Source organism: Macaca mulatta, chromosome 14 (assembly GCF_049350105.2).
Source record: "Macaca mulatta isolate MMU2019108-1 chromosome 14, T2T-MMU8v2.0, whole genome shotgun sequence".
NCBI lineage: Eukaryota > Metazoa > Chordata > Mammalia > Primates > Cercopithecidae > Macaca > Macaca mulatta.
Genome location: NC_133419.1, coordinates 18,509,470 through 18,534,800, shown reverse-complemented (window position 1 = coordinate 18,534,800; position 25,331 = coordinate 18,509,470). Strand labels below are relative to the sequence as shown.

Below are 25,331 nucleotides of genomic sequence, written 5' to 3'. Positions count from 1 at the left end.
TCCTGAGAACCATATATTTGGAATTTTAGGTACAAAATGTCAGTCATAAAGTTTTCCTTTTTGAATTTGTGTATTATTAAGTGCTTTCAATGTTCAAAGCTCTATGTCAGGTGAAAGATATACAAGGAGCTCACTCATTCATCAATTCGTTTATTCAACAGTTTTTTGTTTTTGTTTTTGTTTTTTTTTTGAGACAGAGTCTCGCTCTGTCGCCCAGACAGGAGTGCAGTGGCCAGATCTCGGCTCACTGCAAGCTCCGCCTCCCGGGTTTATGCCATTCTCCTGCCTCAGCCTCCCAAATAGCTGGGACTACAGGCGCCTGCCACCTCGCCCGGCTAGTTTTTTTGTATTTTTTAGTAGAGATGGGGTTTCACCGTGTTAGCCAGGATGGTCTCGATCTCCTGACCTCGTGATCCGCCCGTCTCGGCCTCCCAAAGTGCTGGGAGTACAGGCTTGAGCCACTGTGAGGCCGGGGCCTTAACAGTTTTTTTAGTGTGTCCTCTGTGCCAGGTATTATTCTAGGTACTGGTACTAAAAGAATAAGGAGAATATAGTTCTATTTTTAAGGAGTTCACAGTCTCATTTGAAAGAAAATGGACATATAAATAGTTACAGACCTCTGTAGAAAGTGTCAGGCCAAATACATGTGTTTATTTGCCCTCTCTGTAGAGCACACTAAAATTGTAATATGTCAGGCACGGTGGCTCATGCCTGTAATCCCAGCACTTTGGGGAAGCCAAGGCAGAAGATCACTTGAGGTCAGGTGTTCAAGACCAGCTTGGCCAATGTAGTGAAACCCCATGTAAACTAAAAATACAAAAATTAGCTAGGTGTGATGGCAGATGCCTGTAGTCCCAGCTACTTGGGACTTGAGGCAGGAGAATCGCTTGAACCCCAGGAGACAGAGGCTGCAGTGAGCCGAGATCACACCACTGCATTCCAGCTTGGGCAACAGTGCAAGACCTTGCCTCAAAAAGTAAATAAATAAATCTAAATAAATAAAATAAAAGTATAATAAAGAGGCAGAAAAGATGTAAAGGCAAAAGGACAAAGGAAACAAAGGAAGACATGACAGGAAATAATAGACGTCCACCAAATTTTAGACGGTGGACAGCAGACGCATAACTAAAAACTGATTTGGTAAAGGAAGCTGATGTATAACTACTTGCAAAAGGGAAGAGGTACATTTGTGCCATTTAGGCCTAAAAGGGTTCAAGAATTGGAGGTGTCGGCCAGGCACGGTGGCCTCACACCTGTAATCCCAGCCCTTTGGGAGGCAGAGGCAGACAGATTACCTGAGGTCAGGAGCTCGAGACCAGCCTGGCCAAGATGGTTAAATCTCATCTCTACAAAAATACAAAAATTAGCCCGGCATGATGGCAGGTGCCTGTAATCCCAGCTACTCAGAAGGCTGAGGCAGGAGAATCTCTTGAACCCAAGAGGCGGAGGTTGCTGGGTTGCTGTGAGCTGAGATCACGCCACTGCACTCCAGCCTGGGTGACCGAGCAAGACTCCGTCTCAAAAAAAAAAAAGAATTGGAGGTGTCAAGTACTCTGAAACTGGGAGTGAGAGGAGAGCTGAAAATAATAGGATATATTGAAAGTCATTATGAGGAGCAATTAGATCCCCAGATCCCTCCCCAACTTCAAGCATCAAGGTCACTACACTTCTTCATTCCATAGAAGACTGGAGATATTAAACTAGAGGAGCTCTTGACTCAGGAGCACCAGGCACAGAGCGTAGGTGAGATGCCCTGGTGAAAAAAGATTGTCAGTGTCTATCTGCTAAATGTTGACACTTATTTTCTAGCTCCCTTCCCTTGCTTAGCTGTCAGAATGCTGGCTGCCAAATGAATATCCCCTAGGTAGGATTCTGGAATATTTTCTGGAGAAACTGAAATAGCCTCAGAGGAAGTCCCTACAAATCTGACATTTAGGAGTTGCGTAGTGAAATGACCAGGTTTCCACCCAGTCATTCTACAATGAAGCTTAATATAAACAAGCTCCAATTCATTCAGATAACCAGTTTTTTAGTACCTCGCACCAAATAGGAATGAACATATTCAAGTATTCAAGGATCACCAGAAATTTGGGGGAAGTCTCTAACATGATAGCCAGAAGCCAAAGCAAAACAAAATAGAGGCCAGGCGCAGTGGCTCACCTGTAATCCCAGCAGTTTGGGAGGCCGAGGAGGGCAGATCACCTGAGGTCAGGAGTTCAAGACCAGCCTGGCTAACATGACAAAACCCTGTCTCTAGTAAAAATATAAAAATGAGCTGGCCGTGTTGGCATGTGCCTGTAATCCCAGCTACTCGGGAGGCGGAGGCACAAGAATTTCTTGAACCCGGTAGACAGATGTTGCAGTGAACTGAGATGGTGCCACTGCACTGCTGCCTGGGTGACAGAGCAAGACTCTGTCTCAAAACAAAAATAAAAACAAAAAAACAAGAAAGAGTTCTTAGAAATTAAACGTTGTAATAGCTGAAAGAAAAATTCAGTAGATGGGTTGAAAGATCAAGAAATTACCCAGAAAACAGGAGGAAAAAAACAAGAAAACTAAAGGCCCAGTCCAGGACTATAAGATCTAAAAATCTGGAGTTCTGGAAAGAGAAATTGGAAGAACTAGAATGCCATCAGGCTTCTCAACATGAGAAGTTAAAAAAAAAAATGTGCAATGCTTTTAGAATTCTAAGGGAAAATTATTTTCAATCTAGAATTCTGTACCAAACTGAACTATCAATCAACCGTGAAGGTAAAGTTGTTTTTGTTGTTGTTGTTGTTGTTGTTGTTGTTGTTTTGTTTTTGAGATGGAGTCTCACTCTTGCCACCCAGGCTGGAGCGCAGTGACCTAGTCTCAGCTCATGTGCAACCTCTGCCGCCTGGGTTCAAGCAATTCTCCTGCCTCAGCCTCCCAAGTAGCTGGGATTAGAGGCACCCGCCACCACGCCCAGCTCATTTTTTGTATTTTTGGTAGAGATGGGTTTCACCATGTTGGTCAGGCTGGTCTCCAACTCCTGACCTCAGGTGATCTGCCTGCCTTGGCCTCCTAAAGTGCTAGGATTACAGACATGAGCCACTGCACCCAGCCGAGGATAAAGAGTTTTAGATGGGCAGGGTTTCATAAATTTTAACTCTTATGCAGCAGCCTTTCTTATGAAACTACTGAAGAGTATGTTGTATCAAAAAATGAGAATAAGTTTAGGAAGATGAAATTATGAGATCTAGCATCAAGGGATGCTAGGAGAGATAAAAAGAGAATTCTTAGAATGATAATGGAAGATAGTTGCAGGACAACAGTTTGTGCAAGATAGCTAGAAAGCAATTCAGATTGAAATAGCAGGACAGAAGGCTCTAGGAGGAATTTCTGCAGGAAAATTAAATAATAAAACTGATAGATTATCTGTTGTGTAAAAAAATTTTCCAACCTTCAGTTGGAGAATTAGGGTTTAATACTTCAGTTGAAGAAGCCCTGATTAATACTTAGAAACCCCAACACACCGAGAAAGAAATAATTATTCTAAGAAAAACAAAAGGTTGTATAAGAAAGAAAATATAATAATATACTTTGTGTTTTTGCTGTGCATAATATTTACATAGTCATAAATGAGTAAATACTGAATATTGGTAAGCCAAAATTAGTATCACGAAAAGATGGACAGATGGGAAGTATATGTGGGTGGTGAAAAAGATAATTTGTCATCTTCAACTGGAAGTTAAAAGATAATGTCTAAAATTTAAAAATCAAGAAATAGCAGTATAAACATATTATTTAAAAATGCAAAGCAAAAAACAGAGGACTCAGTGAGTTTTGCTAAGTATGACAGGTTAGAAGATTTGCTACAGTAGTTTGGCTGGGGTGAAGTGAGTTATAACTTCCAAGAGAACAGTTTTAGTTGAGTGATGGAAGCAACGTTGAAGGAGTTACTGAGTGAATGAATGGGTGGTAAGAAAGGGGAGATAATGAACATAGCATGCTCCTCTGAGAAATTTGGCTTTGAAAACAAAGGTAGGAGAAAGGAGTGTTAGTGAGGAGAGTCTATGAAAGATTTTTTAGATTAAGGGACCACTTAAACATGTGCCCATAGACGGCAAGGAGTTAATGGAGAAGGTAGGTCAACCATGCAAGTGTAAAGGAGATAGTTGGTGGAGTAAAGTCCCAGAAACTGAGATAACATGGACTCAAGAGCATAGATGGAAAGATTAACTGTAGGAAGAGAAGGGGAAGATTTCTTTCTCTGAAAGAAGGAAGGAAGAGGTGCAGATAAGTGAAAATGCAGAGAAATATTAAGGTATAAAGGAAGGAAATTGAGGGACTTAAAAAGGTGGCTTCAGTCTTCTCAAGAAAATAAGAGGTTCTCTGCTGAGAGTTTGGATTTGGGGCATAGGATTAGCTTGGAAATTTGAGAATGGAAAATATCTAAAGGCATGTGATGCCAAGTTAAAAGGAGATGACTAAAAGGATTATCCAGTAGCCATGAGTGTCCAGTTGAGGTTAGATAATAGAAATTTGTAATAAAGCCAATCAATATGGTTTCTGGACTTCCTTCAAGAACATTGTATCTCCAAAAGTTGTGTTAATCATCATCTTGGCTAGGATAGCGTTTCCTTGGAGTGTCTTAAGAGACATCTCAGGGTTCAAAAACTTTAGAAAATGCTTCCTCAAAGAGAGTCAGTGCTCAAGAATACCAGAGGGAAGGTTTTCTTGTGGGATATACTTCAATCTAGGTCATTCGGAGGTCTTGTGGAGGATCATGGGCAACGAAAAAAATATATACTTAAGAGACTTAAACGACACAAAACAGTTTGATATCAAAAAGATCTATAGCTGCATGGACATCTGGACACAAATCTGAGGGTGGGAGCATGTTGGAGAACACCTGGATTCAGATAAAAGAAGAGCAAAAGAGAGGTGACATCATTGTGGGATTAGACTATAGACTACCTAGCCAGATGGAAGAAATAGATAAAGCATTCCTGATGCAGGTCGCAAAACTGGCCTGAGTCAAGAGAGCTTGGTGATAGGGATTTCAAGCATCAGCACGTAAGCTCAAAGTCAAGTTCAGCCAAAAGCTGCATACTTGATTAATTCTTTTTTTCCTGTTTGTTTATGTTTTTCTGATCATCAAAGAAAAACTTGCTCATTGTAGAAATGTAGTAGTACAGGAAAGTGTAATGAAGTAGAAAAATAATCACTCATAAATCCACTCACCATTAAAATACTTGCTAATTATTTCTAGTATTTTTATGCATTATTGTCTTTGCATAGTAGAGATTATGCTGAATATACATTTGTCTAAACTGTTTTTTGACATAAAAGATTTTTCTCATATATATTTCTTATATCTCATATATTTTCATATATATCTGAAATTCTTTTTATATGTTCATCTTTCAGACGGAGAAAATACGGCCAGGCGTGGTGGCTCACGCCTGTAATCCCAGCACTTTGGGAGGCGGAGGTGGGTGGATCACTTGAGGTCAGGAGTTCGAGACCAACCTGACCAACATGGTGATACCCTGTCTCTATTAAAAATACAAAAAAACTTAGCCTGGCTTGGTTGCACACACCTGTAATCCCAGCTACTTGGGAGGCTGAGGCAGGAGAATCAGTTGAACCCGGGAGGCAAAGGTTGCAGTGAGCCAAGATCATGCCATTGTACTCCAGCCTGGGAAACATGAGTAAAACTCCATCTCAAAAACAAACAAACAAACAAAAAAAAAAAAAAAAGGAAGAAATATGAGATAGGAGTCCTAGATATATATAATTATAAAAACAATTTCAGGGCCGGGCGCGGTGGCTCACGCCTGTATTCCCAACACTTGGGGAGGCTGAGGCGGGCGGATCACAAGGTCAGGAGATCGAGACCATCCTGGCTAACAATGTGAAACCCTGTCTCTACTAAAAATACAAAAAATTAGCCGGGGGTGGTGGCATGCGCCTACAGTCCCAGCTGCTCAGGAGGCTGAGGCAGGAGAATTGCTTGAACCCAGGAGACGGGGGTTGCAGTAAGCCGAGACTGTGCCACTGCACTCCAGCCTGGGCAACAGAGTGAGACTCAGTCTCAACAAATAATAATTTCACTATTTACTCTTTGCTAACATTATTTCCATCTTTCTGAAAATAACCAGTCAGTGCTACTGTATTAGGCAGGAAAAAGAAATGAAGCATAAAAATTTTAAAGGAGAAGGAAAAATTACATGATTGCAGATGATGTGATTACTTAGCTGGAAAGCCCAAGATAATCAAATTGAAATCTATTATAAACATTATGCTTCAGCAAGGTAGATGGACAAAATATACTAAAATCAATAATTTAGTTGAAAAAATAATAAGGGCCAGGCGCAGTGGCTCACACCTGCAATCCTAGCACATTGGGAGGCTGAGACAGGCAGATTGCTTGAGCCCAGGAGTTCGAGACCAGCCTGGGAAACATGGTGAAACCCTGTCTCTACAAAAAATACAAAAATTGACCAGGCATGGTGGTGTATGCCCGTAGTCCTAGCTACCGGGACCCGGCTGAGATGAGACGATCACTTGAGCCTGGGAGTTTGAGGATGCAGTGAGCCAAGATCACACCACTGCACTCCAGCCTGGGTAATAGAGCAAGACTCCATCTCAAAAAAAAAAAAAAAAAGATTACATACCTAGGAACAAATGTAACAAGAATATGCAAGAACCATATGAAGAGAGCTTTAAAACACTACTAGAAACAAAAAAAGACTTGGACATATGGAAAGGCATGGTATGTTCTTAGGAAGATTTAAAATCATAAACCTGTCAGTGCTCCTTAATTTAATCTATAAGTTAACATGATCTCCGTAAAAAAATACCAATAGGACTTTTTGCTTATTTGCTTATTTTCTTGAGAGAAATGATTGTAAAGCTCATACAGAAAAAATATGTAGACTAGAATAACCAGAAATATCCTGAGAAAGAAAAGAACGAGCTACTAGCCTCATTAATATCTGTAATAGATATTAGAATCTGTTATAAAGCCATAATAATTCCACTATAATTGCGAACAATAAACACTATGTGCCAGGCACTATTCTAAGCCCTTTAAATAGAACAATTCATTTAATTATCTTAACAGCCCATTGAGATTAACCTACTGAAACTCACACTGCCAATAAGTGGCAGAGCTCAGATTTGAACTCAGGTGCTAGCTCCAGAACATGTGCTGTCTTCATCACCACACTCTTCATTACCAGCACATTTATTATTGACATATTAATAGGCAATCAATGGACCAGAATCAGAAGCTTAGAAATGGACTCAAATATAAAAATAAAATTAATCTACTTTGGGGAGGGCATTTAAATCAATGAGCACAACTGGTAGCCATGTTAGGAATATGATACTACATCTTGTATGCAAATAAATTCTAGATGGATCAAAAATTTCAGTATAGGCTGGCTACAGTGGCTCATACCTGTAATCCCAGCACTTTGGGAGGCCGAGGTGGGAGAATTGCTTGAACCCAGGAGTTCAAGACTAGCCTGGGCAACGTAATGAAATCTGTCTCTACCAAAAAAGCCTTTTTTTTTTTTTTCAACCAGCATGGTGTGGTGGCGCGTACTTATATTAGCTTGGTGTCAAGGTAATTACGGGTTTTGCCATTCATGACAATAGTCTCAGCTACTCGAAAGGCTAAGGTGAGGGAATCACTTGAGCCCGGGAGTTGGAGGCTTCAGTGAGCCATGATCACACCACTGCACTCCAGCCTGGGAGACAGAGTAAGACCCTGTCTCAAAAAAAAAAAAAAAAAAACAAAAAACAAAAACATAAACATAAAGAAACCCCAGGAAGATGTTCTTACAATCTCACAGAAGGGAAGATGTTTCTAAGACAGCTGATAAAAAAAACCTGGAAGCCATAAAAGAAAAGATTGATATATTTTGTTGCAGAAAGAGGAAAAAATTTTGCTTGCCAACAAATACTGTAAACAAGAACAAAAGATTAACAACAAACAGGAAGTATTTGCAACTCATTTCACAGATGAAGGGCTAATTTCCTTATATTCAGAGTTCCTAAAAATCAACAATAAAAATACTAAAAACTCAGTAGAAAATTGAAGGATGAAAATAAACAGAAAGTTTATAGTAAAGGATTGTATGTGGTTCTTTTAAAATTATTTTAATAACTAGACTGAGATATAATTTACATACCATACAATTCAGCTATTTAAAGTGTACAATTCAGTAGTTTTTGGAATATTCAGAGTTGTAAGACCATCACCAAAATCAGTTCTAGAATATTTTCATCAAGCCCCCTCCGCCAAGAAAAATACCCCATACACATTAGCAGTAACTCCCCTTTCTTCCCACCCACAAACTCCCAGTCCTAGGCAACCACTAACCTACTTTCTGCCTCTGTGGATATGCCTATTCTGGACATTTCATATAGATTCTATATAGATAGAATCATATAATATATGGGCTTCTGTATCTGGTTTCTTTCACTTAGTGTTTTCTTTTTTTTGTTTTTATTTAAGTTCTGGGGTACATGTGCAGGATGTGCAGGTTTGTTACATCGCTAAACATGTGCCCTAGTGGTTTGCTGCACAGATCAACCCATCACTTAGGTATTAAGCCCAGTATGCATTAGCTGTTTTTTCTAATGCTCTCCCTCTCCCAACCTCACCCCCCAACAGGCCCCAGTATGTTTTGTTCCCCTCTCTGTGTCCATGTATTCTTATTGTTCAGCTCCCACTTATAAGTGAGAACATGTGGTATTTGGTTTTCTGTTCCTGCGTTAGTTTGCTGAGGATAATGGCTTCCAGCTCCATCCATGTCGCTGCAAAGGACATGATCTCATTCCTTTTTATGGCTGTATCACTTACAGTTTTCAAGATTTATCCATGTTGTAACATGTATCAGTACTTTACTCCTTTTTGTGGCCAAATAATATTCCATTGTATGGTTATACCACATTTTGTCTATCCGTTCATCCATTGATAGACATTGGATTGTTTCCACTTTTTGGCTATCATGAATAATGCTGCTGTGGATGTTTGTGTACACACTTTTCTGTGAACACATTTTCAGTTCTCTTGGATATATACCTAGGAGTGGAATGTTGGGTCATATGGTAATTCTGTGTTTAAAAGAACAGCCAAACTGTTTTCCAAAATGCCTGCACTCTGTTACATTCCCAGCAACAGTTTATGAGGGTTACAGTTTCTCCACATTCTTGCCAACACTTGATATTTTGTGACTTTTTTAATACAGCCAGCCTACTAGGTGTGAAATTTTATCTCACTCTGTTTTTGATTTATATTTTCCTGATGACTAATGAATGATGTTGAACATCTTTTTACATGCATATTAGCCATTTGTGTATCTTGTCTGGAGAAATGTTCATCCACATTGTGGTATGTATCAGCACTTAATTCCTTTTTACTGCTATGTAGTATTCCGTTGTATGAATATAGCACATTTTGCTTTTTGTTTACTTGTTAATGTACACTTGGGTTGTATACAGTTTTTGCCCATTATGAATAAATCTTTTAGGAACATTTGTCTCCAGGTCTTTTTATGGATGTGTGTTTTCATTTATGTTGGGTAAATACCTAAGGGTTGAATTACTGACTGCTTTCTAAAACAGTTGTACCATCTTACATTCCCCCCAGCAATGTATGAGAATTCCAGTTGTTACAATTGCTTGTTAACATTTGGTGTTGTCAGTCTTTTGCATTTTATCTATTCTAGTGGTTGTGAAATGAAATCTCATTGTGGTTTTAGTTTGTATTTCCCTGATGACTAATGATGTTGAATACTTTTTATTGCTTGTTGGTCATTTGTATATCTTCCTTTGTGAAGTGTCTCTTCAAATATTTTGCCCAATTTTTAGTGGGTTGTCTTTTTATTATCCAGTGGTAGGAGTTCTTTACACATTCTGGTTACAAGTCAGATATGTTCATCACAAATATTTTCTTCTTCTGTGGCCTCTTTATTTCCTTAGTGATGTCTTTCATTGAGCAGAAGTTTTACTTTTTTAGCATTTTTTTCTTTTATGGTTAATGCCTTCTGGGTCCAGTCTAAAAAATCTTTGCGTACCCTAAGTTTGTGACAGTGTTACCCTATATTTCTTTCTAAAAGCATTAGAGGTTTAACTTTTATGTTTAGGTCTATAATCCATCCTGAATTATTTTTTGTTGGTAGTTTAAGATTGAGGGTCAAGGTTTTACCCCGCTCCCCTCATGGGGATAGCCAGTTGATATAGTATGATTTGTTGAAAAGACTTTCCTTTTCCTACTGATTTTGGTTCCTTTGTTTAAAAAAAAAAAAAATCAATTGACCACATATTAATATGTGCATATCTATCTTTGGATTCTCTATTCTGTTCCATTGATCTAAGGCAGTGTATGCCCTTCAACTTTTTCTTTTTGAAGATTGTTTTAGTCATTCAAGGCCCTTTGCATTTCCATGTAAAATTTAGAATAAACTTGTTCATTTCTATAAAAAAAAAAAGCCTGAGAATTGGATTGAAATTATTAAGAATCGCCAGGCACGGTGGCTCACGCTTGTAATCCCAGTGCTTTGGGAGGCCAAGGCCGGTGGATCACCTGAGGTCAGGAGTTCGAGACCAGCCTGACCAACATGGAGAAACCCCATCTCTACTAAAATTACCAAAAAAAATTAGCTGGGTGTGGTGGCAGGCGCCTGTAATCCCAGCTAGTCAGGAGGCTGAGGCAGAAGAATTGCTTGAACCGGAGAGGCAGAAGTTGCAGTGAGCCGAGATCACGCCACTGCACTCCAACCTGGCGACAGAGCAAGACTCTGTCTCAAAAAAAAAAAGAAATGATTAAGAATCTATAGATCGGCCGGGCGCGGTGGCTCAAGCCTGTAATCCCAGCACTTTGGGAGGCCGAGACGGGCGGATCACGAGGTCAGGAGATGGAGACCATCCTGGCTAACACGGTGAAACCCGTCTCTACTAAAAAATACAAAAAACTAGCCGGGCAAGGTGGTGGGCGCCTGTAGTCCCAGCTACTCCGGAGGCTGAGGCGGGAGAATGGCGTAAACCCGGGAGGCGGAGCTTGCAGTGAGCTGAGATCCGGCCACTGCACTCCAGCTCAGGCTACAGAGCGAGACTATGTCTCAAAAAAAAAAAAAAAAAAAACCCAGAATTTATAGAAATTGTCACCTTTACTATATTGAATCTTTCAATTCATAAACATGGTACATTTTCCCTTAGGTCTTCTTTAATTTCTCTCAACAATATTTTATTGTGTTTAATGTACAGATCTTAAACATTCTATTAAATTTATCCCGAAATAGTTCATCTTTCCTGCTATTCTTGTAAATGGCATATTTTTTAAATTTATTTTTTAGCTAACTTTGCATTTCAAGAATATAGAAATATAACTGCTTTTTATATATTACCCTTGTATCCTGTGACCTTGCTAAACTCACTTATTAGTTCTAGTAGTTTCTTTGTAGATTTCTTAGATTACTCTACATAGAAAATCCTGTCATGTGCAAGAAAAGGCAGCTTTATTTCTTTCTTTCCAATCTTGGTATAGCTTCTTTCTTTCTTTCTTTCTTTCTTTCTTTCTTTCTTTCTTTCTTTCTTTTCTTTCTTTCTTTCTTCTTTCTTTCTTGGACCTTTTTTACAATGTTATATAGAAGTGATGAGAGCAGATAGCCTTGCCTTGTTTCCAATCGTGACAGAACAGTTTTCAGTCTTCCAAAGTAAGTTATATTTTTCATAGATTCCCTTTATTAAGTGAAGGAAATTTTTCTTCTTTCTTTTTTTTTTTTTTTTTTTTTTTGAGATGGCGTCTGGCTCCGTCGCCCAGGCTGGAGTGCAGTGGCGCGATCTCGGCCCACTGCACGCTCCGCCTCCCGGGTTCACGCCATTCTCCTGCCTCAGCCTCCGAGTAGCTGGGACTACAGGCGCCCGCCACCTCGCCCGGCTAATTTTTTTGTATTTTTAGTAGAGGCGGGGTTTCACTGTGTTAGCCAGGATGGTCTCGATCTCCTGACCTCAGGTGATCCACCCGCCTCGGCCTCCCAAAGTGCTGGGATTACAGGCGTGAGCCATCGCACCCGGCCTGAAGTTCACTTTTCTTTTTAGTTTGCTGAGAATTTTTACTGTGAATCAGTATTCAGAATTGTTTACATCTATTGAGATGATCATGTGATTTTTCCCCTTTATGCTATTAATGTGGACAAATCCACTTAGTGATTATTTGTTATCCTTTTTATATACTGCTGTATTCCTTTTACTAATATTTCGTTAATGATTTTTGCATCTATCTGCATGAGGTATTTTAGGCTACAGTTTTCTTTTCTTGTAATATCTTTGTCTTATTTGAGAGTCAGGATTATGCTGGCCTCATAAAATCAGTTTTGTTTTGTTTTGTTTTTTGAGATGGAATGTCACTCTGTCACCCAGGCTAGAGTGCAGTGGCGCAATCTCAGCTCACTGCAACCTCCGCCTCCTGGGTTCAAGCAATTCTCCTGCCTCAGCCTCCCTAGTACCTGAGATTACAGGTGCCTGCCACCACGCCCAACTAATTTTTGTATTTTAGTAGAGATGGGGTTTCACCATGTTGGCCAGGTTGGTCTCCAACTCCTGACCTTAAGCGATCCACCCACCTTGTCCTCCCAAAGTGCTGGGATTACAGGTGTGATCCACCACACCCAGCATAAAATCAGTTTTGAAGTGTCTTCCTCTTTTCTGAAAGAGTTTATTTAAGATTGGTGATCTATTTTTTTAATGTCTCTTTTTCTATGAAGACTTTTCTGAGCTTTAGGTTTAATATGCATTTTTCTAGCTTTTTCTTAACTTGTCATGCATATAATTATGTCTTCCTCATTAGACTGTCAGCTTCATGAAAGCATTTATCTGTCTTGCTTTCCCCTATGCTCCTAGCATCTAGATAAGTGCCTGCTTCAAAGTATCATATATGTAAATGAATATTTACTGAATTGTGTTAAATTAAAGGGAAAATAAGAGACCAGAAAAACTGGGAATTGTGACACAATACTAAATATAAAAAGGCTTTTTTTAAAAGTTACATTGGGAGCAAAAAGAACAAGGAGGTGTAGGTGGGTGATATCATATTAATGAATGAAAGAAAGAAAATAGAGCATTCACCTCTATTTGGGTTTAGTCTTCTCTGTCAAAGAGAATACGCTTTGGACCGGAAAAGGTAAAATAAACACTGGTTACAGGGAATGCAATCAAACATAGTTGAGATTGAAAGAGGTCACACAACTGCTTTAAATGATTTCAAGTTCCTTAATCTAATATTTCAAGATACTGAGGACTAGGCTGGGTGCTGTGACTTGCGCATGTAATCCCAGCACTTTGGGAGGCTGAGGTGGGTGGATCACCTGAGGTCAGGAGTTTGAGACCAGCCTAGATAACATGACGAAACCCTGTCTCTACTAAAAATACAAAAATTAGCTGGACGTGGTGGCAGGCACCTGTAATCCCAGGTACTAGGGAGGCTGAGGCTGGGAAATCACTTGAACCCAGGAGGCAGAGGTTGCAAAGAGCTGAGGTTGCAAAGAGCCGAGGTCGCACCATTGCACTCCAGCCTGGGTGACAAGTGAAACTCTGTCTCAAAAAAAAAAAAAAAAAAAAAAAGATACTGAGGACTAGTGGATGAGCTGGCTGAAGCACTTCTGGCAGTCTTTGAGAAAGTGTGCATGGGGAGGGAGAAATAGGGGATGAGGGTCGGGGATGGATAGAAATTTCAGAAGACTGGAGTCAAGGAACTAATATTCAGGAGCTCACTTCAGCAGACTTGACATCCATGTTAGCTAATATTCTTAAACTACTTATGAACAAGAATAAATTAAGAGGCCTGGCACAGTGGCTCATGCCTGAAATCCCAGCACTTTGGGAGGCGGAGGCCGGCAGATCACTTGAGGTCAGGAGTTTGAGACCAGCCTGGCCAACATAATGAAAACCCATCTCTACTAAAAATACAAAAATATAGCTGGCTGTGGTAGTACGTACCTGTAATCCCAGCTACTCGAGAGGCTGAGGCAAGAGAATCCCTTGAACCCAGGAGGCAGCGGTTGCAGTGAGCCAAGATTGTGCCACTGCACTCCAGCCTGTGTGATGGAGTGAGACTCTGTCGAAAAAAAAATTCTTAAAAAGAATAAATTAAGAAAAGGAAGTTGGGATCACTGTAAGCTTACCAGAATTTATTGAAGATGGAGACAGAAAAGGGGAAGAAGTAGGAGGTAAAGGGGGGAAGGAAGAAGGGAAGAGAAGAAAATAAAGGGGAAGGTAAGGGAGGGGAGGGGAAGAAAAAGGAACAGGAACATATCCCAGGCTTAGTGGGTAAAGAAGATTTGATTTCAACCCTGGCTCTTTTACTGCTCAGTAAAATGATGTTAGGCAAGTTATTAATTGCTATAAGCCAGATTTCCTTATTGGTAAAATTGAAATGATAAGCTACTTCATAGAGTAGTTCTGATGATTAAATTAAATAATGTGTATAAAGTGCTTATTTATCAAAAGCAGTGATAACTGTGAAGGGGGTGAATTATGGTAATGACAATAATACTGACGGACAAGGAACAGGAGTAGTCAATGTAAACTTACTCCCTTTTTGAAGAGATTACTGCATTGGTAAGTTGGGAGAAATCTGTACAGTATAGCTGTATTCAGTATAGCTATATTTAGTATATTTGTTTAGCTCAATTGGATTTCAACAAGACTTTGACAACATCTCCATGACATCCTTGCGAACAAGGAGAAGGAATACAGGCTGGTTGAATAGTCATACTTAAAGTGTGCTGATTAATGGGTTCCTGTCATGCTGAAATTCTCCAGAAGTGTAAATCTGGACTATGTACTTAGCCAAGCTTTTAAAAAAAATCATTATTTGCATAAAAGCATTGATAGCAGGCTAATTAAATTTGGGAACAATAGCTAATAAGCTGGCTGAAAAAAACAGGACCTAAAAAGAAATAGTGTAATACAGAGCAAAGAATATGGCCTTAATGTCATGGATCTATCACTACTAGCTGTGTGACTTTGAGTAAATTGCTTAACCATCTGAGCCTTTGTTTCCTCATTTTCATGAAGATAATACTACATATTCCATGTGGTTGTGAGAATATAAAAGATAATATACGTGTATTATCACGCCTGTAATCCCAGCACTTTGAGAGGCCCGGGGGGCAGATCACGAGGTCAGGAGATCGAGGTCATCCTGACCAATATGGTGAAACCCCGTTTCTACTAAAAATACAAAAATTAGCTGGGCGTGGTGGTGCGTGCCTGTAATCCCAGCTACTCGGGAGGCTGAGGCAGGAGAATCACTTGAACCAGGGAGTCGGAGGTGGCAGTGAGCCGAGATTGCACCACTGCGCTTCAGCCTGGCGACAGAGCGAGACTCAAATATATATGTGTGTGTCAAATATATATGGATATGTGTGTATTATTTATTTCTGTGTTATAAATCTCCCCAAAAAAACCTGGGGGCTTAAACCAAAAACATTTATTATTTCACAGTTTCTAAAGGCCGGGAATCTAAGAGCAGCTTAGTGGGGTGGTTCTGACTCAGAGTCTCTTTTAAGGTTGAAATCAAGATTTTGATTGGGACTGCAGTTATCCAAAGGCTTGAATGGGACTGGAGGGCCTGCTACTAAGCTCACTCATGTGGGAGGCCTCAGATCTTTAGCACATGATCCTCCTGATATAAGGAGCTGGCTTCCCCAGAGCAAGTGGTCTTAGAAGGGAAGAACAAGCAGGAAGCCACAGTGCCTTTATCACTTGGCCTCTGACATCACATTCTGTTGCTTTTGTTTTATTTTCTCCATTAGAAGCTAGTTGCTAAGTTTAGCTCATACTCAAGGGAAAAAGGAATTACGATCCACCTCTTGAAATGGGGGAGTATCGTAGAAGTTTGTGGGCATATCTTTTTTTTTTTTTTTTTTTTTTTGAGACGGAGTCTCGCTCTGTCGCCCAGGCTGGAGTGCAGTGGCCAGATCTCAGCTCACTGCAAGCTCCGCCTCCCGAGTTTATGCCATTCTCCTGCCTCAGCCTCCCAAGTAGCTGGGTCTACAGGCACCCGCCACCTCGCCTGGCCAGTTTTTTGTGTTTTTTAGTAGAGACGGGGTTTCACCGTGTTAGCCAGGATGGTCTCAATCTTCTGACCTCGTGATCCGCCCGTCTCGGCCTCCCAAAGTGCTGGGATTACAGGCTTGAGCCACCGCGCCCGGCTTGTGGGCATATCTTAAAATGGCAACGATCTAAAAAGTACTCAGTACAGTGCTTAGCACATAGGTGCTCCATAAATGGCACTTGTTATTCTACTCTTAATAATCGACACTTAATATACATATACAATTAATATACATGGTCCCTACTATGAAACTGGTGTGGGTAGGACAAGATAAACTCATGATTTCTTAGATTCCTGGAAAACACAGAAAAAGAAGTACCACATATCACTACATTCATTACATCTGTTTTGTACACCAAAATGAATGGATTATTTTTGTACTGCATGTAATGCACTAAGAACAGGACTAGTAAAAATAAATTCTAGTAATATTTACTTACTTGTTTATTTATTTTGAGACAGAGTCTCTCTCTGTTGCCCAGGCTAGAGTGCAGTGACACAATCTCAGCTCACTGCAACCTCCGCCTCCTGGGTTCAAGCGATTCTCCTGCCTCAGCCTCCCAAGTAGTTGGGACTACATGCATGCACCACAACACTGGCTAACTTTTGTATTTTTAATAGAGATAGGTTTTCACCATGTTGGCCAGGCTGGTCTCGAACTCCTGACCTCAAGTGATCCACCTGCCTCGGCCTCCCAAAGTGCTGGGATTACAGATGTGAGCCACTGCGCCCACCCAAATTTTAGTAATATTAATAGGCATACCTAAAATGTATAGTCTGTAAATACCAGTGATGTGAAAAATTTGAATGACAACCTAAAAATGATACTGTATGGTTTTGTTAAAGAGTTTTATATGTATATTTAAATATAGGTATTGATCATCTGAGCATTCATCAAAGTTTAACTGAGTAATATACCAACATGTCTTTCTGAGTGTCCTTTTCTCATTTCCACTTAAAAATGTGTCATAGCTAAGACTGACAGGCCCCAGTCTGCAGCAAAAATGGGGAATACTTGCTAGTTCACACACCTCCCCTGAGGGCAGTTTTGGGGGGATGTAAACTAACAAATGGAAGTATTATATCAGCAAAGGAGTCGATTAAGTAGAAGAGTCGATGTTGACAGTAAAAATTTAGAAGCAATAATTAATATGACTGAATCACTAAATAATCTTTATATATATAATATATATTATATATATATTTATATATGGGTACATAATGCCCATCATTAGCCTCAAAGATTGTCTAATGTTAATTGGAAACAAAAACATAAGAACTCTCCCACCCAGGTGGACAGAGTAATTTACTGAGCCACTTTGGTAAGATAAGAACATTAGATTGAAGGTAATATCACACCTTAAACTTGTTAATTTATTGGTGTTTTGATTTGCGTTAAACATTAGACAGATCCTCAGGCTAGTGGCTGACATGGTGGAACTCTCCTTAGTATCTCACCAAAATAGCAGTCAAACTTCTAAGATGTTCAAAACATAGTTACTAATTTGAAAGTAAGTAAAACCTGTTGCTGAGGAGCCAGTATTTACAGAGGTTATATGCATCTTTGTAGGTGAGGCAGGAAGTCTCCTAAGATTTCACAGGGAGCCTCCTGACTTTTTTTTTTTTTGAGACGGAGTCTCACGCTGTTGCCCAGGCTGGAGTGCAGTGGCGCGATCTCGGCTCACTGCAAGCTCCGCCTCCCGGGTTCCCGCCATTCTCCTGCCTCAGCCTCCTGAGTGGCTGGGACTACAGGCGCCCGCCACCGCGCCCGGCTAATTTTTTGTATTTTTAGTAGAGACGGGGTTTCACTGTGGTCTCGATCTCCTGACCTTGTGATCCACCCGCCTCGGCCTCCCAAAGTGCTGGGATTACAGGCTTGAGCCACCGCGCCCGGCCGCCTCCTGACTTATAAATGCATAAATCACAGTATCGATTTGGTCAGCAGTGATAGATAAAAAGTAGTGATGTGGGTTTTAACCGTTGCTAGCCTTAGCCACACACTGACAGTTGTGATAACAGAAAAGGGAGTTATTAGAGATCCAAACAGTGAAGAGAAAATATATTTAAAAAACAGTATTTTAAGATAGGTAGTAATTTACTGTGTAGAGGACAAATAAATGGCTTTATACATCTTTTTGTTCTTTTTTTTTTTTTTTTTGAGACAGAGTTTCACTCTTGTTGCCCAAGCTGGAGTGCAATGGTGCGATCTCAGCTCACTACAACCTCTGCCTCCCAGGTTCAAGCGATTCTCCTGCCTTAGCCTCCCGAGTAGCTGGGATTACAGGCATGCACCCAGCTAATTTTTTTGTGTGTTCGTAGTAGAGACGGGGTTTCTGCATGTGGGTGAGGCTGGTCTCAAACTCCCGACCTCAGGTGATCCGCCTGCCTTGGCCTCCCAAAGTGCTGGGATTACAGGCGTGAGCCACTGCAGCTGGCATGTCTTTTTGTTCTTTAAGAGTATCTATTGGCCGTGCGCGGTGGCTGAAGCCTGTAGTCCCAGCACTTTGGGAGGCCAAGACGGGTGGATCACGAGGTCAGGAGATCGAGACCATCCTGGCTAACACGGTGAAACCCCGTCTCTACTAAAAAATACAAAAAACTAGCCGGGGACGTGGCGGGCGCCTGTAGTCCCAGCTACCTTGGGAGGCTGAGGCAGGAGAATGGCATAAACCCGGGAGGCGGAGCTTGCAGTGAACTGAGATCCCACCACTGTACTCCCGCCTGGGTGACAGAGTGAGACTCCGTCTCAAAAAAAAAAAAAAAAAAAAAAAAAATCACAGCACTTTGGGAGGCCGAGACGGGTGGATCACGAGGTCAGGAGATCGAGACTATGCTGGCTAACACGGTGAAACCCCGTCTCTACTAAAAAATACCAAAAAAAAAAAACTAGCCGGGCGAGGTGGCGGGCGCCTGTAGTCCCAGCTACTCGGGAGGCTGAGGCAGGAGAATGGCGTGAACCCGGGAGGTGGAGCTTGCAGTGAGCTGAGATCCGGCCACTGCACTCCAGCCTGGGCGACAGAGCGAGACTCCATCTCCATTTAAAAAAAAAAAAAAAAAAAAAAAAGTATCTATTATGGATCAGTATGCACAATGTTGAACCACAGTTGATAAACAAAAGGTAACTGATGTTCACTATCATCTTTTTTTTTTTTTTTTTTAATTCTTCAGCTAAAAGAGCTGAAGAGGTGATTTATTATAGAGTTGTTACACCCGGCCACAAATAAACACAGAAATAGTCCAGAGTGTCACAAGTCCAGGGCAGAGGACCAACATGGGCAGTTTTGTTTATGAGCAAGGTGGGTCTCAGAAGTGATGGGCGATCAGAGGGCGATGAAGTTCTAGATCCATTGAGACAAGCTCTAGACAGTAGCATGCAGTCCCACAACTTGTACCAGCATCCCCAGCACCTGGCATTCCATGTTTCTGTTCCTGTGGCCTCCACGATGCAACAAGCTAGCTGTTTACTTGGACCTCTGCCTCATCTTTCTTCTTTTGCGCTTCAGCCTGCGCATTCGCTTCTTCCTCCACTTGGCTCTCATGGCGCAGAGGTTTCCAAGAAAATGGCGCTAAGGCCGAGAGCCACTATCATCTTTTTTAGGAAGCCAAGTAAGTTTGTGATGTCGTTTACAGAGACTTCTATCAAATATTAAAATGTCTTAAGATGGGGGAAAAAAACACAGCTTTGACACTCGAGTAGGTTTTACGTATTAACCTATATAGAATACACATAGAAGAAAGGGTCAGAGAGGTCCCTGGAAATGCCGTGTACTGATTCAGCATCATGGGGGTTGCACAGACTGCACTGTGAGTAATAATTATAATAATAACTATTATTTAATGAGCATTTACCATGTGCCAGGAATTAGGTTAAATCTTTACATGAATTATGGTATTGAGCCCTTTTATCCACCCCTTGAGTAGATATTATTATATCTATTTTAAAGATAAGGAAATTGAGACATAGTGGTTAAAAATTTACCTAACATTGGCTGGGCGTGGTGGCTCACAACTGTAATCCCAGTACTTTGGGAGGCCAAGGCAGGCAGATCATGAGGTCAGGAGATGGAGACCATCCTAGCTAACACGGTGAAACCCCATGTCTTCTAAAAATACAAAAAAAAATTAGCTGGGCACATCCAGCTACTCGGGAAGCTGAGGCGGGAGAATCACTTGAACCCAGGAGGCAGAGGTTGCAGTTAGCCGAGATCACGACACTGCACTCCAGCCTGGGCGACAGAGCGAGACTCCATATTTAAAAAAAAAAAAAATTTACCTAACATTGTTCATGTGGTTAAGTGGCAGAGCCCAGAATCAAAGTGAAGTCTGAGTACTTCCATCCCGGTTTACTATCTCAGTCTACATGTTTTATGGAAATGAGGTATGCCCTTTCTGAGAAGGAATGATGTTATTGTACCTCCTTATATATTTTGGTTAAGAATGAGGCTGGGCGCGGTGGCTTACGCCAGTATTCCCAGCACTTCGGGAGGCCGAGGCGGGTGGGTCACGAGGTCAGGAGATGGAGACCATCCTGGCTAACACGATGAAACCCCGTCTCTACTAAAAATACAAAAAATTAGCCAGGCGCGGTGTCAGGCGCCTGTAGTCTCAGCTACTTGGGAGGCTGAGGCAGGAGAATGGCGTGAATCCGGGAGGCAGAGCTTGCAGTGAGCCGAGATCGCGCCGCTGCACTCCAGCCTGGGCAACAGAGCAAGACTCCATCTCAAAAAAAAAAAAAAAAAAAAAAAAAGAATGAATGAGGATCTCCTCCTTTATTATTTATTCATGTGACCCTTTCTTCTCCCTCACCCTGTGGGAGGCTGAATAATGGCCCTAAAGATATTCAGGCCCTAATCCAGGATTATCCAGGTGAACCCTAAATGTAATCACAAGTGTCCTTTTAAGAGGGAGTCAGAGAGAGATTTGATGATGGGAGAGGAAGAAGACAATGTGACGCCAGAAGTGGGTGTGTTTGGAGCAGGGAAGTGACTGATGTGGGGCCACAAGCCAAGGAATGAGGTTAACTTCTAGAAACTGGAAAAAGAAAGGAAACTGATTCTCCCCTAGAACCTCCAGAAGGAACCAGCTTGTTGACACCTTGATTTTAGTCCCATTAAGACTCATTTTGGACTTCTGGCATCCAGAACTCTAAGAGAATAAATTTCTGTTGTTTTAAGCTACCAAATTATGGTAATATTTTATAGCAACCATAGGCATTGAATACATATCCCATATTACTGGCTTCAGGACTTATTTGCTTTATACTTTCTCCTTGTATTTTTCCTACACTTTGTAATTGTTTATTACTTCCTGAATGCAACTGAGAATGTGTAAATAACATATTCGTAAAAGCATTGTTTCAGATAAAGTCTAAAAAAGAGGTCTTTTATTTTAGAAGAATATGCAATCCTATGGCTATCCCATATCCCAGCCTTTCCAATGGCTGCAAAAGGGAAAATTATGGGATGAATGTTGTCAAGTGTATAATGAAAGGAAATCTTTTCAACGTGAATGATTAATGAACTTGTAGAAAAATGTCCACAATAATGAGAGTCACACCAGTTAATCATAACCCACATCTCTGACTAGGAACGCAGTAGGTTTCCCTCACTCCCACCACTCTTTATTTGGAGATTTGTTGAAACCTACAAGAGAATTATGAGAATAGTATGAAGGCACTTGTCTGCCCTTCACCAAATGCTAACTAACATGTCACCATATTTGTGAACAATAGATAGATAACTTGAAACTAAGTTATGGGAATCATGACATCTTACCCCTCACATCCCTCATCTCCTAAGAGTAAGGACTTTCTCCTCTTCTCCTGCATAACTCCAACGTCATTTGAGAAAATAACACTAATTTTATAATATCACCTAACATTCAGTCCAGTGCAAATTACAATTTCCCCAGTTGTTCCTAAACATTATTAATAGCTGTTTGTTTTCTGACCCAGCATCCAATCAAGGTTTAACATTGTACTTGGTAATGTCTGTTTAGTTTATTTTAATCTGGAACAGACCCCTTACAATTTTGTTTTCATGATACTGACTTCTTTGTGTTTTCCTGATCCTCCTGCATTAGAATGTAAATTTTACAGGGGCAGGGATTTTCATCTCTTTGTTCATAACCATGTCCTTGGCATTGAGAATGGTGCCTAGCACTTTGTAAATATTTGTTTAATAACTAGATGAGTGAATAATTAATACAAGTATAATGAGTGTCATGAAAGGTGATTTAGAGGATACCAAGGGGCCTGAGAATCTAATCTGTTGTTGTTTGTGTGTAACTCTTACCTCTGCATTACATATATTGTGTTACACATATACGTGTTCCAGGCTTGAGCAAAGGGCTCATTTTACAAATCAATGGGGAGATGTAAGTGTAATAAATATAAATAAGAATTGAGTTTTTAAAAATACCTAAGTTGGTCAAGATAAAAAGGCATGATAGCAGGCACATTAACAGTGAAACTACAAGAGACTTAAGCTGAGTTTGGGCAGCTGTGTGATGTGACTGGCAAGACGCTAAATTAGCTTTAGACATAATACAATAAGAACAGAGGCCATAATGAAGAAGGCGATTGTCTTGCTCTATTTACTCATTCTTTCATTCAACAAATATTTATTGAGTGCATCCTGTGTCCCAGGCACTGTTTTGGTGCTGGATATACAGAATTGAGCACAACAAAGTCTTCAGCCACATGGAGCTTACATTCCATGATGAACAAACAATACTCAAGGTTTTGAGGGTAGGGGCTCCGTGCTTTCACAAGAGAGGCAACATAGCGTAATGGTCAAGAGCAGTGGTTTTTGAGTCAAAAGACATAGGTTTGAGTCCTAGTTTGTATACTTTTTTGCTGCTTGGTCTCAGGTAAGTTCCTTAAGCTCTGAGAGCCTGAGTTTCCCCAGCAGTAAGGGCATGGCAAATAACAGTATAGCCTCATAGGTTGGGAAGGGATGTAAGCGAGACAATGCATGAGAATTGTCTCACATGGTGCCTGGCACTTAATAGCTTCTTGATAAATGTTAGTTGTTGTTTTCATCATTATTAACATTGACTGACTAAAACGTGCCTTACTAAAAAAGGGATTTGAAACCAAATGATGAAGAACAGTTCAAGGAACCAGGGATGTTAAACTCATAGAAAAGTAAATGGAATACATGCTTACTGGTTTCAAATACTTGATGATGTAGCATGTGACCTGAGCTTACTTATTCTGTGTGGCCCCAGAAAACAGAATTAGGTCCAGCGGTGGAAGTTACCAGGAAGACAGCTTTCACAATGTAAGAAGAAATGTTCTTAATAATTAGAATTATTGCCGGGCACGGTGGCTCAAGCCTGTAATCCCAGCACTTTGGGAGGCCGAGACGGGCGGATCACGAGGTCAGGAGATCGAGACCATCCTGGCTGACACGGTGTCTACTTTAAAAATACAAAAAACTAGCCGGGCGAGGTGGCGGGCGCCTGTAGTCCCAGCTACTCGGGAGGCTGAGGCAGGAGAATGGCGTGAACCCGGGAGGCGGAGCTTGCAGTGAGCTGAGAACCGGCCACTGCACTCCAGCCTGGGCGGCAGAGCGAGACTCCGTCTCAAAAACAAACAAAATAATAATAATAATAATAATTATTATTATTATTATCATCTATAAATAGAAAGAGCTGCTTGGGAGGAAATGGATTTTCTGTCATTAGAGATAATAAAGCACATACTAGACATGTACTCTCCAATACGTAGCCGGTAGCCTCCTATGGCTATTTAAATTTAAATTAATTAAAATTAAATACAGTTATAAAAACAGAGGATAGGATGGTGGTTTCCAGGGATTGGGGGAGGGAGACATGGGGTATTGTTGTTCAATTGGTGTAAAGTTACAGTTATGCAAGATGAATTGATTCTAAAGATCTGCTCTACAGCATAATGCCTGTAACTAACAAAATTAGGAACTTAATCTATTAAGAGGGTAGATCTCATGTCAAGCATTCTTACCATACACACACACACACACACAGAGAGAGAAAGAGAAACTTTTGAGGGTGTGGATATGCCTATTATCTTTATGGTAGTGGTGATTTCACTGTTTTATGCACGTATCCAAGCTCATCAAATTGTACATATTAAATATGTATGGTTTTTTTGTATGTCAGTTAAACCTCAATAAAGCTAATTTTTAAGAAATTAAATACAAATACAATTCAGTTATTTAGTCACATTAGTCACATTTCAAAGTGCTCACAAGCCACATATGGCTAGTGGTTACTGCCATATTAGTGTAGAATAACAAACATTGCCATCATCACAGAAAGTTCTGTTGTATAGTACTGTTCTGGACAATGACTGAACAAAGATGTTAAAGAAGAAAGAGGCACAAGATGAGAAAGAAGAGCTGAATTAATTAGGTAACTTGTAAAATCCATTCTAAGCCTCAGTTTTGTAGATCATTAAAGGTCATCTTTTTAACTATGTAATAATAGTAGACAGATAGTCGTTTCATTTTGGAATAAAGGAAGAGTTATTCTCACAGAAATAAAACTGTTGTGTTATTTGGAGATATTTTTATTTTACTGATTTGACTTAAAAATTGCTTCTTGTCAGCTCATCACTCTAGTTAGAGAAATAAATTTCTGAGGGGAAATGGCCTAGCAATGGCATGGCCCAGGAGAAGTACAGTAATCGTTGCATCTTTTTCCTGAAAGAACTTCCCATGATTGTTTAGTTCAGCCTGAAGAGCCATTTGTGACGCTTGAAAATCAATGAGGGGGAAAAACGGGACTGAGCTGGGCCGGTTTTCAAAGGACATGAGGGGTGAGTCTTGTTTCAGTTGCTAGTATTAGACAGGATTTCATTTATGAACTTTGTTCTCTTGTCCAACTCCAGTTCCTACAGGTTTCCTTTTTCCTTTGCTCTCCAGTCAAAAGGAAAAATACTCATATGATTATTAGAAATACTGGAGCAATAAATTGTTTGAGGGACTTGAAACACCCTTTTTTTCTTTCCCTTCAAAGCCTTAAATGATACTTGCCTCACTGAAGCTTACAGATCGTTAAAAGCAGTCCTGCCAGGGTGTTGTAATATATGTTTTAGCTTCCAACTGAAAGAAAATCTCTACCAAACTAACCTTTGAGTCATATAGAATTTTTTATTTTCTATTTTTGATGTCTTGGGTGTTCCGCCACTTTTTCATCACCTGCCATATACAAAATTCCCATATCTTATTTGAGCCAAAAATGAATCCTG

General features: G+C 40.5%; 1 protein-coding gene and 1 long non-coding RNA gene across 23 annotated transcripts in view; one reads left to right on the top strand and one right to left on the bottom strand.

Moving 5' to 3' along the window:
* Positions 1 to 10,640, bottom strand: part of LOC144334257 (uncharacterized) — a 29,447-nt gene extending 18,807 nt beyond the window's left edge. Inside the window, exon 1 of the long non-coding RNA XR_013403935.1 lies at positions 7,719 to 10,640. This is a non-coding gene — a long non-coding RNA (uncharacterized LOC144334257). The remainder of the gene's footprint in view (positions 1 to 7,718) is intronic.
* CSTPP1 (centriolar satellite-associated tubulin polyglutamylase complex regulator 1) overlaps positions 1 to 25,331 on the top strand; it is a 229,590-nt gene that overhangs the window by 129,460 nt on the left and 74,799 nt on the right. The window lies entirely within an intron of this gene.